At 47.6% G+C, this 16,990-nt stretch overlaps 1 long non-coding RNA gene across 4 annotated transcripts in view; it reads right to left on the bottom strand.

Annotated features, from left to right (window-relative positions):
• LOC137541364 (uncharacterized) overlaps positions 1–16,990 on the bottom strand; it is a 194,125-nt gene that overhangs the window by 28,695 nt on the left and 148,440 nt on the right. For 2 of the 4 annotated variants that reach the window (XR_011025133.1, XR_011025132.1), the window contains exons 3-4: positions 14,714–14,896; positions 5,806–5,961 (exon numbers count right to left, since the gene is read on the bottom strand). This is a non-coding gene — a long non-coding RNA (uncharacterized lncRNA). Of the gene's footprint in view, positions 1–5,805; positions 5,962–10,283; positions 10,394–14,713; positions 14,897–16,990 lie in introns of those variants that run through there. The other 2 variants (XR_011025131.1, XR_011025130.1) reach the window with 1 other exon arrangement.

Here is a 16,990-nt window from a genome sequence, read left to right on the forward strand (position 1 = left end):
GCATGAGCATTGCCTCATGAATAGCCAATTAGGCCAACTTTGCTTAGTCAGATATGTCAGGTGTTCACTTGGTGTTTAATGCACACATTTAATTCTCTGTGTAGTAATACAATATTTCACTTCCGATCAGAATTTCTGATTGCTCGAACGATTTTTCGCTAGAAATTGGATCATTAGTGACCACCTTAACCGGGTGCAATCAAATGACAACAAAGCTGTTGCTCCAAGAAAACGATAACACAGGCGTTACATAACACGCATAGGGCTTGATTCACTAAACTGTGATATGACAAATATCACACCTTATCAAAGTTAACACGCCTTATCAGAGTAGCATAGTGAGAGCTAGGAACCCGCAGTGGCTCAGGACAGGACGAGTGCCATTGCCAATTAGCAGGCATAAGTTCTTAGCGCTCGCTATGCTACTCTGATAAGGCGCGTTAACTTTGATAAGGTGTGATATCTTTGAAAAGGTGTGATATTTGTCATATCACGGTTTAGTCAATTAATGCCATTGTGTGAACTTGGCCTAAGAAACTGCAATAAACTTGTTTCAGTGATGCACAAATCCCTTTGAAAGCAAATTTGAACTGAAAATTAAAAATAAACATGTGCACGTCATACTTACCTCCAGTGTAGTCTACTCATCAATCTATTTCTCCTCTCCTGCGTCCTGTTTGTCTTCTGTGATCAGTGGAATTCTCCATCCTCCATTTTGAAAAGGTCCATTACCCCATAACAGCTTCCTGGTCAGCACACTGTTACTGTAATATCGCCCACGTAGGGAAACATGAACTTTACCTCGCACATCAGTTGTCCTTTCAGTTATAACTGACGGGGGTGGTTCTTTCAGTTAGAACTGACAGCGAGGTAAGTATGTAATATTCGTTTGCAGGTACATCATTTGTTTATTTTAAATAATTTTATTCGGATCAGATCCACTTAACGGGCTATGGCCCAGTAGAGCACTTTTAGTCGCAAGGCTAATGAAAGTCAACGGAGGTGAGCCCACAAGAGCGATTGCGATTAGGAAACTCGCATACGCCGGTCCTGCAGCATATTTTCAATGATTGCGTTTTAATACAAGAGACACGAATGCTGCAAAACTGCTTTGCAATGGCTATGCAGAAGTGAATTTGCATTGATTTCATTTCAAATCGCAATTGTGCTGTAAACACAGGCACTAAAAATATCGCTGTAAAAATCAGCAGAAAGAGCTCTAAAATTGCTTTACAAAATGTTTTCAAAATCACGACTAGCGTTCTGTAGTGCGTGCACAGTCTAAAACTACATATCATTTAAAATGACCCTGTCTTTGCCTTTTGAAGCCATTGGAATTTCCCGATCTGACTGGTGCTGGCACAAGGGGCACTCGTTGGTATATTCAGACTTGGAATTTGTTCTGATAACAGTGCAGCCAGCCCAGCTATTGCTTCCTTCAGCATAAATAACTTGTTGCACAGATCAGGAATAATAGCTACTTGTTTTTCTCACCTGCACGGCAGCAGTTTTGGCACTCCCAGCATGACATCACTGCTACTGCCTATAGAGCGCCCTCTAGTGGCTGCAGCTCTGGCCTAACACTGCCACTGCCTATAGAGCGCCCCCTAGTGGTTGCAGCTCTGGCCTAACACTGCTAGTGGCTGCAGCTCTGGCCTAAAACTGCTAGTGGCTGCAGCTCTGGCCTAAAACTGCTACTGCCTATTGAGCACCCCCTAGTGGCTGCAGCTCTGGCCTAACACTGCTACTGCATATTGAGCACCCCCTAGTGGCTGCAGCTCTGGCCTAACACTGCTAGTGGCTGCAGCTCTGGCCTAAAACTGCTACTGCCTATTGAGCACCCCCTAGTGGCTGCAGCTCTGGCCTAACACTGCTACTGCATATTGAGCACCCCCTAGTGGCTGCAGCTCTGGCCTAACACTGCTGCTGCCTATAGAGCACCCCCTAGTGGCTGCAGCTCTGGCCTAACACTGCTACTGCCTATAGAGCAAAACCTAATGGCTGCAGCTCGGGCCTAAAACTGCTACTGCCTATTGAGCACCCCATAGTGGCTGCAGCTCTGGCCTAACACTGCTGCTGCCTATAGAGCGCCCCCTAGTGGCTGCAGCTCTGGCCTAACACTGCTACTGCCTATTGAGCGTCCTCTAGTGGCTGCAGCTCTGGCCTAACACTGCTACTGTCTATAGAGCTCCCCCTAGGGGCTGCAGCTCTGGCCTAACACTGCTACTGCCTATAGAGCACCCCTAGTGGCTGCAGCTCTGGCCTAACACTGCTACTGCCTATAGAGCACCCCTAGGGGCTGCAGCTCTGGCCTAACACTGCTACTGTCTATAGAGCTCCCACTAGTGGCTGCAGCTCTGGCCTAACACTGCTACTGCCTATAGAGCGCCCCCTAGTGGCTGCAGCTCTGACCTAACACTGCTACTGCCTATAGAGCGCCCCCTAGTGGCTGCATGTAATGATCCGCTCAGCTGCCTGCGCAGGCAGGCAGGCAGCTTTTTGACCACTGTTCAGGTCTGCATTCTGCAGGTCTCTGGAAGAGAGATCTTTTGTCAGTTTTGCAGCTTGCTGCTGCCGAGGAATTTGCATACGTTTGTCATGCAGATTGCCTAGCCACATCCTTTGTAGGCTTACTATTTATATACCATGTGATATCACAGACCTGCGCTGGTCATAAGGGTTAGTCCTGTGAAACACTCCTGGAGTGTCAGCCTTGCTCATTGTTTAAAGATTAGCTCAGAGTAATTCCTGGGACTGCACTAGGCAGGTTCCCTAGTGCAGTTAAGATTGCATATCTGTTTGTTGTCTGTTGCGATTGTCCTGTCCCAGCGGTGGTCGACAGGAAATCGTTCTGTGTGTCTGGGTGCTAACCGGAACAGCGGTTGTTACTGGTAGCCCCTTCTGATCTGTCTTGCCTGGATCGCACTCGCCTTGCGCTAGTGCTGTGGATCCTATCTCTCACTTTCTCCTGTTTTCGTGTATCTGTCTTGTCTGCTACGAACGCTTGCTGGAGGCTCGGTGAGGTAACCGTTAAGCAAGAGCTCGCGTCCTCTGTTTCATGTTTGTCTGTCGGTGGTTAGTTAGGCGTGCTTGTCTCTGTTGTGCTTAACACGCGGAGACCGCGCATAAACGCGTGCACTGTTGCGAATGAGTGCGGTGTTCGCGTTTAGCTCGCGTTTGTTAGTTTCCTTATCTTCTCATTGTATGATTTGCTGTGCCTTTGCTGCTCTCGTGCTCTGCCTTGCTGTAGCCTTGTGTCACCTCTGGCAATTGCCTCTCTCGCGATTGCGTTCCTACTTCATATCTGCTGTTGTGTGTGCACCGTCGCGGGTTGGCGACTAGATTGGGGCACATACATACACTCTGTCCCTGTGCTCATTCTCTTTCGCAATCGCTTCTCTTGCGATTGCGTTCTCACTTGGTTTCCTCTGTTGTGTGTCCACCGTCGCAGGTTGGCGGCTAGATTGGTGGACATACATACATTCCTCATCTGTGCATATTCGGTCTTGTGTCGCTGTTAGCAATCGCCATCTCTGGCGATTGCCTTCTCACTTTATCTTCCTGGTTGCGTGTCCGCCGTCACAGGATGGCGACTAGATTGGTGGACACACATACCCTCTGTCGCTTTGGTCTCTCTTTCAGGGCTATCTTGCCCTGCGTTTCTTCCCGTCGTGCAATTCCTGTCTGGCGTCTGTGGCTGGGCAGAGGAGCTGTTCCTCTGCACTCCACAGCTCCACCTGCCGACAGGAATTTCCCTCTACAGGTGCATTGCACCTTTTGCTGGGTTCCCTCAAATTATACGCTTGTGGAGGATTTCCGCAGTGTCAGCGCACGTCTTGTGCGCTGATCACGGAGAGAATTCCACAATCGTTACACTGCAGCTCTGGCCTAACACTGCTACTGCCTATAGAGCACCTCCTAGTGGCTGCAGCTCAAGCCTAACACTGCCACTGCCTATAGAGCACCCCCTAGTGGCTGCAGCTCTGGCCTAACACTGCTACTGCCTATAAAGCGCTCCCTAGTGGCTGCAGCTCTGGCCTAACACTGCTACTGCATATAAAACGCTCCCTAGTGGCTGCAGCTCTGGCCTAACACTGCTACTGCCTATAGAGCTCCCCGTAGTGGTTGCAGCTCTGACCTAACACTGCTACTGCCTATAGAGCGTGCCCTAGTGGCTGCAGCTCTGGCCTAACACTGCTACTGCCTATAAAGCGCTCCCTAGTGGCTGCAGCTCTGGCCTAACACTGCCACTGCCTATAGAGCACCCCATAGTGGCTGCAGCTCTGGCCTAACACTGCTACTGCCTGTAGAGCGCCCCCTAGTGGCTGCAACTCTGGCCTAACACTGCTACTGCCTATAAAGCGCTCCCTAGTGGCTGCAGCTCTGGCCTAACACTGCTACTGCCTATAAAGCGCTCCCTAGTGGCTGCAGCTCTGGCCTAACACTGCTACTGCCTATAGAGCTCCCCCTAGTGGCTGCAGCTCTGGCCTAACACTGATACTGCCTATACATCACCCCCTAGTGGCTGCAGCTCTGGCCTAACACTGCTACTGTCTATAGAGCTCCCCCTAGGGGCTGCAGCTCTGGCCTAACACTGCTACTGTCTATAGAGCTCCCCCTAGTGGCTGCAGCTCTGGCCTAACACTGCTACTGCCTATAGAGCGCCCCTTAGTGGCTGCAGCTCTGGCCTAACACTGCTACTGCCTATAGAGCACCCCCTAGTGGCTGCAGCTCTGGCCTAACACTGCTACTACCTATAGAGCACCCCCTGGGCTGCAGCTCTGGTGCTTTGAGTCCGCTGGGAGCAAAGTACAATATAAATGTTATTTGTCTTGACTACAAGGAGGTGGTAAAACTGGTCAGTAATTGGCCAATCAAAATTGAACGTGTGTATCAGACAGTATTCACAGCAACAAGGTAAGTAAGCTGAAATTATATTTGGTATTTAACCTAGCAAAGCAATGTAAAGAGTTTTCAAAAAAGTGGATTAAAGGAAACCAGAGATGAATGCTTTGGCACAAAATAAACATATCCCCCCCTCTCGATAGATTTTACAAAATAAATACTATACCTGGTATTTTTGCCGTTCTGGTGTGCCGTTTTTTGTGTTTGTTTACTAAAACTCCATGCAAAACACAGTTCATCAGAAAAGCTTATTATTTAGTGGGCTGTGTTCAAAATGAAATCACCATTTCTAAAAACCTCTTATGACTAATAAATATAGATTAAAAAACATGTTTTTTTAATATACCCTTACATTAGCAGCTCCTCCCATCTCATCACAGCTCTCTGTTATGCTGCAAATATACAGAACAGGAAATCAGAGCCAGAAGGGGGCAGGCTTGGGCTTGAAAGGACATCAGAGAAGACAGACTCAGCTATAATGATTCCTGAGCAAAGCTAGACTGAATGCTCAGTCGGGGATTTTATCAGGGCTGATAAGTAGCAGGCTGAGCAGTGAAGGATGAACCAAAGCGCAGGGTAGGTGTTTTCTGTAATGTTCCCACTGATATATATGGTAAAATACATGAGGGTGCTTCGTCTCTGGTTCACTTTAAGACCCAAATCTGCCAGTCAAAAACAGCAGGTGGTGCTTGGAAAAATCTATGCTATTTTTGTTCCCAATTAAATAAAAATGTCCGGCCAATTCAAAAAGAACATTTTTTGAAAAACAGAAATGCTGCATCCTTATTAGTTCAGTGAGAACACACGATAGATTTGTTAATTTTATGTTGTCAAATTATTGGAAAAAAAAAAAAGAAATGTCAAAGGCAAAACTACAAAATGTTGGCAATCAGTTCTTACCTTGTTTTCTTTTTTCACATGCCGATAACGAAATGCCTGATGGGCGGGTCTTAAGAAGGGAGCGCAGGGCGGGATACAGAGCTCTCTGCTTGTGCCCCAAATTACGCATACAGGAAGAGGGGACTTACTGGACAGTCCCTACTTTCGAAAGGACACCTGGGTAAAAAAAAAAATATATACAGTTTTTTACAGCTGGAAAAAAACATATTTGACTTTCTGGGTAATTTTAGACGTTCATAGCTTGGCTGCAAAGTAAAAAAAAAAAAGGGGGGGGGGGGAGGGCTGGGGAATTAATAACTTTAAATTACAAAAATGACTTGTGTAGCACTGGCAGATGTCGTAGCAAAGTGGAAATGGAATTTCAATTTATTTTATTTATTTTTTTACTCTGCTCAATGCATCAATAAATAGATGTGTTAAAAAAAAAATGTAAAAAATAAGAAAAAAAACCTATAAACTGTATTGGAGCAAATTTTGGGTGTGGGTAATGTGGCAGTGAGTGAGTGGTATTTTATAGGTTGCCCCCCCTCTCTGGCCCACAAATGTGATTAAATGTGAGTGATTTGCGTTATTAGGGTTGGAGCGTTCTCGCCGTGTTTGTGTTGAACGGAATACGCCTGTCCTGAGAACGGGAAACCTGCCCGCGATCCTCACACCTCGGCCGGCCATAAATCAGACCTTTCAGCCCGGGTTTGCACTGGCAGGGCCCCCGCTTCAGACGCTCCCGAATATTGAGAGAGCTGCTTGTCCGCCGCAGAAACGCAGCAACGGTGGACTTGTCCCATTATAAGCAATTAACGGAGAAAGGATTTAAATGTGTCATTTTATCCGCCCAGGCTCTGCTTTCCCTTCCCAAATCTGCTGGCCGCTGATGGCGAATTCATCCTCATGCCTAAATAATCCATAGATGGGAAATCATACAACCCCAGTCAGCGGAAAAGCAGCCCCCCAAAGGCAGCAGCCCCATATATGGCAAGGCTAGGTACTGCTCCGTGACTCTAGGATAGAGAGATGTGAGACACAACGGTGCGTGTGTGTGTGTGGGGGGGGGGGGGGGGGGCAGGGTCATATTGTTGCATTTTCATAGGTGACAATGCATAAGTCTTCCAGTCACAACAGATGTACTATTGTTTAGTCAAAACTGGATGTGTGTACCAGGCTTAAAGTGTAACTGTCGGGCATAAAATAAAAAATCAATTCTTTATTTTTATCTGGTAAACAAGTAATAAGGATGCTAATCAGGCAATCTCAAAGTTAAAATCTCTATTACTTTTCTAGTTTATAAATGATCATTCCCCAGTTTACCTGACTCTTATTTGGTACGTTGCCGCACAAAGGAAGTTGCAGGGCATGCTGGGTTGTCTTTTTTTGCTTCTTTATTTCCCCTCAGACTTAACTAATGTACAGAAGCCAAAAAGGACAACCCAGCATGCCCTGCAACTTCCTTTTTGCGGCAACGTACCAAATAAGAGTCAGGTAAACTAGGGAATTATCATTTATAAACAAAAAAAGTAAGAGAGATTTTAACTTTTGGATTGCCTGGTTAGCATCCTCATTACTTGTTTAACAGATAAAAATAAAGAATAGATTTTTGATTTTATGCCCGACAGTTACACTTTAACCACTTGCCGACCGCGCATCGGCAAAGTGGCAGCTGCAGGACCAGCGACGCAGTTCTGCGTCGCCGGCTGCAGGCTAATTAATCAGGAAGCAGCCGCTCGCGCGAGCGGCTGCTTCCTGTCAATTCACGGCGGGGGGCTCCGTGAATAGCCTGCGGGCCGCCGATCGCGGCTCGCAGGCTAAATGTAAACACAAGCGGAAATAATCCGCTTTGTTTACATTGTACGGCGCTGCTGCGCAGCAGCGTCGTAAGGCAGATCGGCGATCCCCAGCCAATCAGCGGCCGGGGATCGCCGCCATGTGACAGGGGACAGCCTGTCACTGGCTGCACAGGACGGATAGCGTCCTGTGCAGCCCAGATTGCCAGGGGGAACAGGGATGAGAGGGAGGGGGGGGAATTTTGCCGCGGAGCGGGGCTTTGAGGTGCCCCCCCCCCCCCCCGCAACACCCATCAGGCAGGAGCGATCAGACCCCCCAGCACATCATCCCCCTAGTGGGGAAAAAAGGGGGGTGATCTGGTTGCTCTGCCTGCACCCTGATCTGTGCTGGGGGCTGCACAGCCCACCCGGCACAGATCAGCTAAAACAGCGCTGGTCCTTAAGGGGGGGGGGGGGGGTACAGGGTGGGTCCTCAAGTGGTTAAAGGACACATCTGAGTAGTACAAAAAAAAAATCCACTTACCTGGGGCTTCCTCCAGCCCCTGCTAGCTGTCCTGTGTTCTCACCGCAGTTCCGCTCACAGATGGTGGTCCGGGGTGCCATCTGGCACAAGATCCCCACTGCGCATGCGCGATCGGCTCTCAGAGCCGCACTGATGTTATCCGGACTGTACAGTACTGCACAGAACAGTCCGGATGACGTCAGCGCGACCAGTGAGCCGCATGCTGGTAGCGCAGAAGAAGCCGACCAGACGAGGCCAGCCTCTGCACCGGAGGGGACCGGGAGACACCGGAGCTGCAGCGAGGGCACAGGACGGCTGCCAGAGGCTGGAGGAAGCCTGAGGTAAGTGGATTTTTTATTTTTCAGTTGCTCGGACCTTCCCTTTAAGGCAAACCTGAAGGAAAAAAAAATAACAAAAAGTTGTGATACAATGAGATGTAGGTGTAGTACGGATAATCAATAGAGCAATCTCATATTTTAATTGTCAATTGTATAGCTTTTTTTTTTTTTTAAAGAAGAAAAACCAAACTAAGCATTGCTTTTTAGTAGGAGGGCTTTTTGGTCTCTTTAGACCCCTATACTTTCCTAGTGGTTCTGGGTCACCCCGAGCTGCTTAAGTATTCTGTTGTAGTGGGCCAATCCTATCCCATACAGCCATATCAATCCCTGCCATGCACTGAGGAGGACCAAAAGTCAGAAACAGGCTGTCTACATGTGGGGTTGATGTGGCTGTGTAAAATGTAAAGCTATAGGCTGGCTATACACCAGCGGTACTGGATGTAAGCCTGGCTTCAGGGGCATAAAGAGATCATTTGCATATTCAGTAGCAGTGCATTGTGGGTAACCACAGATGTTCACTTAAAGCTGAATTATTGTAAATTCCTTCTGTTTTAAGAAGGCAAACCAAACTAAGCATTGCTTTTTAGTAGGAGGGCTTTCGGTCTCTTTTAGTCCCCTATACTCAAAAAAAATAAGCATTCTCTCCTTAAGCTAAGGAGTGATTCCTAAGTTTGAAGACTGAATCCTTAAATTAATGACTGAATCCTAAATTTAAAGCGGAACTGAATACAACCTAAAAAATAAGAGTTTCACTTGCCTGGGGCTTATGCCAGCCCCCTGCAGACGCCCTGTGCCCGCACCATTTCAAAACGATCCTTCGGTCCCGCGCCATGACTCACTTCTCTTCATGTAGTGGAAGCCAACTTCTAAGTCAACGTCCACTGCATCCTGGCCATGAGTATCCTCATACGTGTTGCGTGTTCCTGTAGCCGGGAGCATGCTGTGCAGGAGCAGTACGAGAAAATCTCTACTGCGCCTGCGCAATACGCTCCCAGCCACTTAGTGCCTGAAATGTAGCAGCGCAAAACTACATCACCCACAAGTCCACCAACATCGCACGCTGCGCAGCTGGACAGTAATAGTGCGCCGTGCGACATTATCGTCGCACCCGCAGCCCTGTAAACATTGCACCCCGTGTGACGAAAACGGCGCATCGGGTGCCTCCGAAACGGCGCATCTTCGTGGGTCATCCTATGCGCCGTTTGTCGCACCGGGTGCGACGTTTACAGGGCAGCGGGTGCGACTATTACTGTCCAGCCGCGCTGTGCGCGATGTGGGTGGTCCTATGGGCACAAACCACCTAACGCTGTGGTTTGCGCCCACAAACTGTTAAGGCCTCCTAACCAGCTTAGCGCCGGTTAGTGAATGGAGGCCATATGTTGGCAATTTCAGGGCTGGTCTCTGCACTGGTTTAGGAACAGAACGGAATGTCAGGAGGTTCCAGTGGCTACTCTGTATCCACCAGCGGCAGGACACGGTCAGTTCCTGTTCTGTAACACCACTGGCTACAATGTAGACATTATGTATCTCCCCCAGGAAGGCCGGTTACAGAGGTCGTTACAAGAATCACCATTACCTAAATATAGAGTCTGGCTGTAAAAAGGAGAATATTCGATTCAAGGTTTTGCTTTGGAGATAACATGTCTGATATACTTGGAAAAGCTGCATTGTATATACTGTCTATACAGTATAAATACAAACAATGTCAGTTTTTTATACATACAAATATTCAGCATTTTTTTTTATAACATATTTTTGTTGTTAAATGTTACAGCATTGTATAAACTGTTATAAATAGTGTAACACACATTAAAAAGACCAGAAACATAGTTTATATTATATACTAGTAAAAAGGCCCACCAGTTAAACAGCGGGCGCTAGGTCACAGCCGCTACCCCCCGCAATGCGCGCACATACGCCTCCCGTTTGCTCGTTTCCCACCACTGTCTGAAGTATACACACACAGGGAGCTGCTTGCTTGGCAGTTGGGAAAAGCTGTTATTTTCCATAATGCAATGAGAACCTCTGTGAACCACAGACAACAAACTGTCAGATCGGCCCTGTGTCCTAACTGCCCTGGCTGCGCACATGCTCAGTACAAGAAAGCCAGGGACACACAACCATTCAGTTGATGACGCAGGGACACTTGCATTTTATTGTATACGATGACCAAAGCCGGAGTTTTCTGAAAGTAAATAATTTACTGGCCTGCTCATTCGGATTTAGCAAAATTGAAATTTCTGCATTTCTGATTGAAAATCGAAAACGGAGATCAGAAACCGGATTTCCGCGGCAATATCGCATTACTGCAATTTGGTAACTTGAGCCCAATAAAATAACTCGGAAGCATTGGACCAATCAGGGAATGGAGAGTCAACTTAAAAGTATTCGGCCAATCGGAATGCAAAACTGACCAGAACGACGATTCCTTTTTTTTCAGTTTTTCAAAGAATCTTATATCTGTGGAATCGATAATCGGCGTTGGCTGAAATCAGAATTTCTGCAGAATCGTAAATCTGCATTTCTGCCTGAAGGGAGCCAACTGAAGAAGCGGTGGACTGGGTGTGAGAGATTGTTAGCGATCCTCAGTGCTCTGTACATACTGGAGCTAGCAGAGATCAGCACACACTGCTGCTAGTATACTATCAATACAGGCACAGAGTAACAGCTTATACTGTACATACTAGAGGCAGCAGAGATCAGCACACACTGCAGCTAGTTCACTCGCAGTATAGGCACAGAGTAACAGCTTATACTGTACATACTGGAGGGAGCAGAGATCAGCACACACTGCAGCTAGTTTACTATCAGTACAGGCACAGAGTAACAGCTTATACTGTACATACTAGAGGTAGCAGGGATCAATACACACTGCAGCTAGTTTACAGTCAGTACAGGCACAGTTTAGCTGCTTATACTGCACATACTGGGGGTAGCAGAGATAACACACTGCAGATAGTTTACTATGTATACAGGTACAGAGTAACAGCTTATACTGTACATACTGGAGGCAGCAGAGATCAGCACACGATGCAGCTAGTTTGCTATCAGTACAGGCACAGAGTAACAGCTTATACTGTACATACTGGAGGCAGCATCATTATATCATGCTAAAATCAATAATGTGAATGTATTGCATCATACAGATTTAAGAACACTTAATTATAATGACATTGATAATAAACAAGCCTGACTATTTCTCCTGCCCACACTTGAGTTGTTTACCTGAAACTTTCCAATGTTATCTTACACACGTTACAGAGGAAAAACACTGTGATGAAGCAAGAGACCCTGTCCTACTCCCACTTACCCTACTCTCACCTGCCCTACTCTCACCTCCTACTCTCACCTGCCCTACTCCCACCTCCCCTACTCTCACCTGCCCTACTCCCACCTGCCCTACTCCCACCTGCCCTACTCCCACCCCCCCCTACTCTCACCTCCTACTCTCACCTGCCCTACTCTCACCTGCCCTATTCTCACCTGCCCTACTCTCACCTCCCCTACTCTCACCTCCCCTACTCTCACCTCCCCTACTCTCACCTGCCCTACTCTCACCTGCCCTACTCTCACCTGTCCTACTCTCACCTGTCCTACTCTCACCTCTCCTACTCTCACCTCTCCTACTCTCACCTCTCCTACTCTCACCTCTCCTACTCTCACCTGCCTTACTCTCACCTGCCTTACTCTCACCTGCCCTACTCTCACCTGCCCTACACTCACCTGTCCAATTCTCACCTCCCCTACTCTCACCTGCCCTACTCCCACCTACCCTACTCTCACCTGCCCTACACTTACCTGTCCTATTCTCACCTCCCCTACTCTCACCTCCTACTCTCACCTGCCCTACTCTCACCTGCCCTACTCTTACTTGTCCTACTCTCACCTGTCCTTCTTCTACCTGCCCTACTTTTATCTGCCTTACTCTCACCTGCCCTACTCTCACCTGTCCTACTCTCACGTGTCCTATTTTCACCTGTCCTACTCTCACCTGCCCTATGCTTACCTGTCCTACTCTCATGTTTCCTACTCCCACCTGCTCTACTTTCACCTGCCCTACTCTCACCTGCCCTACTCCCACCTGTCCTACTCTCACCTGTCCTACTCTCATCTGCCTTACTCTCATCTGCTCTACTCTCACCTCTCCTACTTCTACCTGCCCTACTCTCAACTGCCTTACTCTCACCTTCCCTACCCCCACCAGCCCTACTCTCACCTGTGCTACTTCTCACCTGCCCTACTCACACCTGTCCTACTCACACCTGTCCTACTCACACCTGCCCTACTCACACCTGCCCTACTCTCACTTGTCCTATTCCCATCTGCCCTACTCTCACCTGTTGTACTCTCCCCTGTTCTATTCCCACCTACCCTACTTTCACCTGCCCTACTCTCAGCTGTCCTACTATCACATGCCCTACTATCACCTGCCTTACTTCTACCTACCCTACTCTCACCTGCCCTACTCTCACCTTCCTTACTCTCACCTGCCCTACTCCCACCTGCCCCACTACCAACTTTCCTTCTACCTGCCCTACTCCCACCTGCCCTACTATCACATGCCCTACTCTCACCTGCCCTACTCTCACGTGTCCTATTCACACCTTCACTACTCTCACCTGCCCTCCTCTCACCTGTCTTACGCCTATCTGCCCTACTCTCACCTGTCGTACTCTAACCTGTCCTATTCCCTAAGCCTGACTATTTCTCCTGCCCACACTTGAGTTGTTTACCTGAAACTTTCCAATGTTATCTTACACACGTTACAGAGGAAAAACACTGTGATGAAGCAAGAGACCCTGTCATACTCTCACCTGCCCTACTCTCACCTGTCCTATTCACACCTTCACCACTCTCACCTGCCCTGATCTCACCTGTCCTACTCCTACCTGCCCTACTCTCACCTGTTGTACTCTCACCTGTCCTAGTCCCACATACCCTACTCTAAGCAGGTGCCTTACTCTCACCAGCCCTACTCTCACCTGCCCTACTTCTACCTGCCTTACTCCCACCTGCCCTACCCTCACCTGCCCTACCCTCACCTGCCCTACTCTCACCTGCCCTACCCTCACCTGCCCTACCCTCACCTGCCCTACTCTCACCTGCCCTACCCTCACCTGCCCTACTCTCACCTGCCCTACTCTCACCTGCCCTACTCCCACATGCCCTACTCCCACATGCCCTACTCTCACCTGCCCTACTCTCACCTGTCCTACTTCTACATGCCCTGCTCTCACCTGTCACACTCTCACCTGTCCTATCCCCAACTACCCTACTCTCACCTGTCCTATTCCCACCTGCCCTACTTTCACTTGCCCTACTCTCCCCTGCCCTACTCTCCCCTGCCCCACTCTCACATGCCCTACTCTCACCTGCCCTACTCTCACCTGCCCTACTCTCACCTGCCCTACTCTCACCTGCCCTACTCTCACCTGCACTACTCTCACCTGTCCTATGCTTACCTGTCCTACTCTCATGTTTCCTACTCTCACCTGTCCTACTCTCACCTGTAATATTCTCACCTGTAATATTCTCACCTGCCCTATTCCCACCTGCCCTGCTCTCACCTGCCCTATCCCCACCTGCCCTACTCTCACCTGCCCTATCCCCACCTGCCCTGCTCTCACCTGCCCTATCCCCACCTGCCCTGCTCTCACCTGCCCTATTCCCACCTGCCCTGCTCTCACCTGCCCTGCTCTCACCATTTCCAGCACTTGTTCTTTGTTATTTTTTTGCAATTTATAGGATCATTAATTGGCTGAGTTGAATTACGCAAAAGGTGGGTGACATTCATGCAAATGAAATGAAAACAATAATTATCATAAAAAGAACTTTGGGAATGGCAGGGAAAGGCAAACAACGCCATCATCCTTGTAAATCCCGCAGGAATTCATTACCCAGCGAGACCAGCCTGGATATAAACAGGCAAGCCTGACCTAGATAAGGAGTACAGGTGACCCATACTATAATACAAACAATAAAAATAACAATGTGTTAATGTCTGTAGAGCGCATCTTAGATGTTTTTACCTCTGATTCCCTCCCCGCCGAGCTACACCTGATATAAGACCACACATTTTGTGCTGTCTCGAAAGGTGCTGTAAATTCTCAATTAAGTCTGGAAAGCTTCTGTATGGGAGTGTCCTTCTCATTCCTCTCTGTAACTCCCAATGGACTGCTGATCTTTTTGTGGTGTTCCATAAAAAGACAGAAGGTAAGGACACACACTGGATAAACTCGGCCACTAAAGCAAACTGGTGGATTCTAAAAATGTAAAAGTTAGAGACTTACTTTTGTAGAGGACAGTCTATCCAGTCATGTCCCATGACCTGTGGGCCCACGTGTGGATTTGTTTCATCCATCCACTGAAAGTCGTGATCCGCATTGCGTGATTGCCCTTGATGCGTGCATGGTGACCTGATTATTGCACGTTTGGCAGGTCTCACCGCAGGATTGTGTTTGCTATCCGAGAGACTGGAAGAAAAAGGGAGAAAATAATTAAATTAGTAGATCGCAAGAAAATCGGAGTGTGACACCTTTGCAATGCAATTTACTTGTGCTCCCATTGAGGAAAATCCTGCGCGCTGCGATTGGGTGAAAATGGGTGAAAATTCTAATCACACCATTGGAAAACAGGTTACTGGGGTGTTGATTGTGGTGCCCTTCTGATTGACAAATCCCATCTTATCCGAAAATTTAACAAAGCCCGATCAGTGGAATAGCTATCATTGCAATGGCCATCTCCCGGTCATGAACCAGAATGAGTGACCTCTAGGCTGGACTGTTAACCCTTTTTTGCAGCCAGTTTATTTACAGGCTTGCAAATGCTCCAGGCCATTTTATTTTAGCAAATTTCTAATTTAGCACATTATTTCTAATTTGTGAAATTTCCTTGCTACTCATTAGTACTGCTTGTAATGTGCATTTATGGCAGTTTGTCACTAGGGGGCAGTGTGAGACAACAACAGACTTTTTCTTTCAGTTTCTATATCATCTGCTAGCAGAGAGAGATCAATGCATTCCAAGAATTGACAGCACAACATGTTCTGCTGGCTGAGATCAAAAGCAGTGAACTTCTCTCAAACAAATTCCTTTGAAGCTGCTATTGGGTTAAGATAGATATATATATATATATATATATATATATATATATATATATATATATATATATACATACATCTCTCGATTTGGCAAATGATTAATCATCACATCTGAATCTGACCGGAGAGTGATTTATTACTCCTCATACATAGACAGATTTCCACTAGATTTCAGCATGAAATATATTGGAAAACGCCCTGCTGCTACCTCCCCCTCCCCCCCCACCCCCACACGGACCCATAGTGAGGCAGGCTCACCTACCACATTGGCCTTACAGCCTCCCCCTGTGTCTGGCATCTTTTTGAATTGCCCCCACGAATGCCTGTATCACATGACATCGCCCTATGTAGTGATGTCACTGCAAGCGGTGATGTCACATGGTACAGGTGCTTGTGGTAGCAATTTATACAGATGCCGGGCACAGGAGGAGGCAACGAGGAGTCATGCCAACGTGACATGTGAGCCTGCCTCACAACAGGTCCAGGGGGTACGCATACACTTGGGGAGAGACTGCCGAGGGCCAATCAGGTTTGTCAGACCATGATGACCCCAGCATGCCCAATTCATCGTTTTTACTGATTTCAGATGCAAATCGATCAAAACCACCTATCGGGGGAAGGGGGGCCATGTTGTGGCATCAATATCTGCCAGATTCGATAATCCTTAGCTCTCCAAGGACAACTGACCTAACATGGGCATGGGTGCCGCCAAATCTCTGACTGACAACTAATCAACGTAGTAAAAAGAGTGAAAAAATAGGAAGAAAAAAAAAAAGGACTACATATTAGTTCAGTAAATATGAAGTTTCAGCTGAAGCGGGGGAGCCGGGCACAGAATCTGGCTCACTCTCGGTTTTTCCAACACCTCTCCTGGCCACGGCTTAATTTTTCTTGTCGCTGGGACAAGCAGATCGCGCACGTTGGCCATGTACTTGAGAATTCCTGCAGGGCCTTTGTGGGTCCATACAAACAGCTTCTATAACGCGTGTTAGTTTAGGAAGAAGGATTCAGAGGTGAGAGGAGACATTTTTAATGGCGACAAGGATGTCTTAAAGTTACAACTGCCTGGCCCTTTTTGTTACTTTCCTGGTGTGCGTGTAAGAGGCAGATCGCGGACAGCGTACCAGTGACTCTGCAGGGTGTACGGCCAATCCCCTCAGTGACTTGCCCAAACTTTATGTCACATGCAAAGCAAACTGTCCCCATCCACTGGAACTAAACCTGCCAGTGTCATCGGGGATTTCAGAAAACTTTTGAAAAATTTAACTTTTTCTGGTTAAAGTAAAAATGCTGCAAGACTATAATCAGCACTTCTGGCATTTAATGGTCTTCAATTGTGCAATTTATGCTGCCTCACCCTGGGAGCCCTATGGCCTAGAAATTGATATATTTATATTTTTGGAACCCTATGGAAGTACTTACAAATTTGGTGATGTTTGTCTTAGCTCTGGTGGCTGTTGGCAAAATA

Source organism: Hyperolius riggenbachi, chromosome 12, assembly GCF_040937935.1.
Source record: "Hyperolius riggenbachi isolate aHypRig1 chromosome 12, aHypRig1.pri, whole genome shotgun sequence".
Taxonomy (NCBI): Eukaryota; Metazoa; Chordata; class Amphibia; order Anura; family Hyperoliidae; genus Hyperolius; species Hyperolius riggenbachi.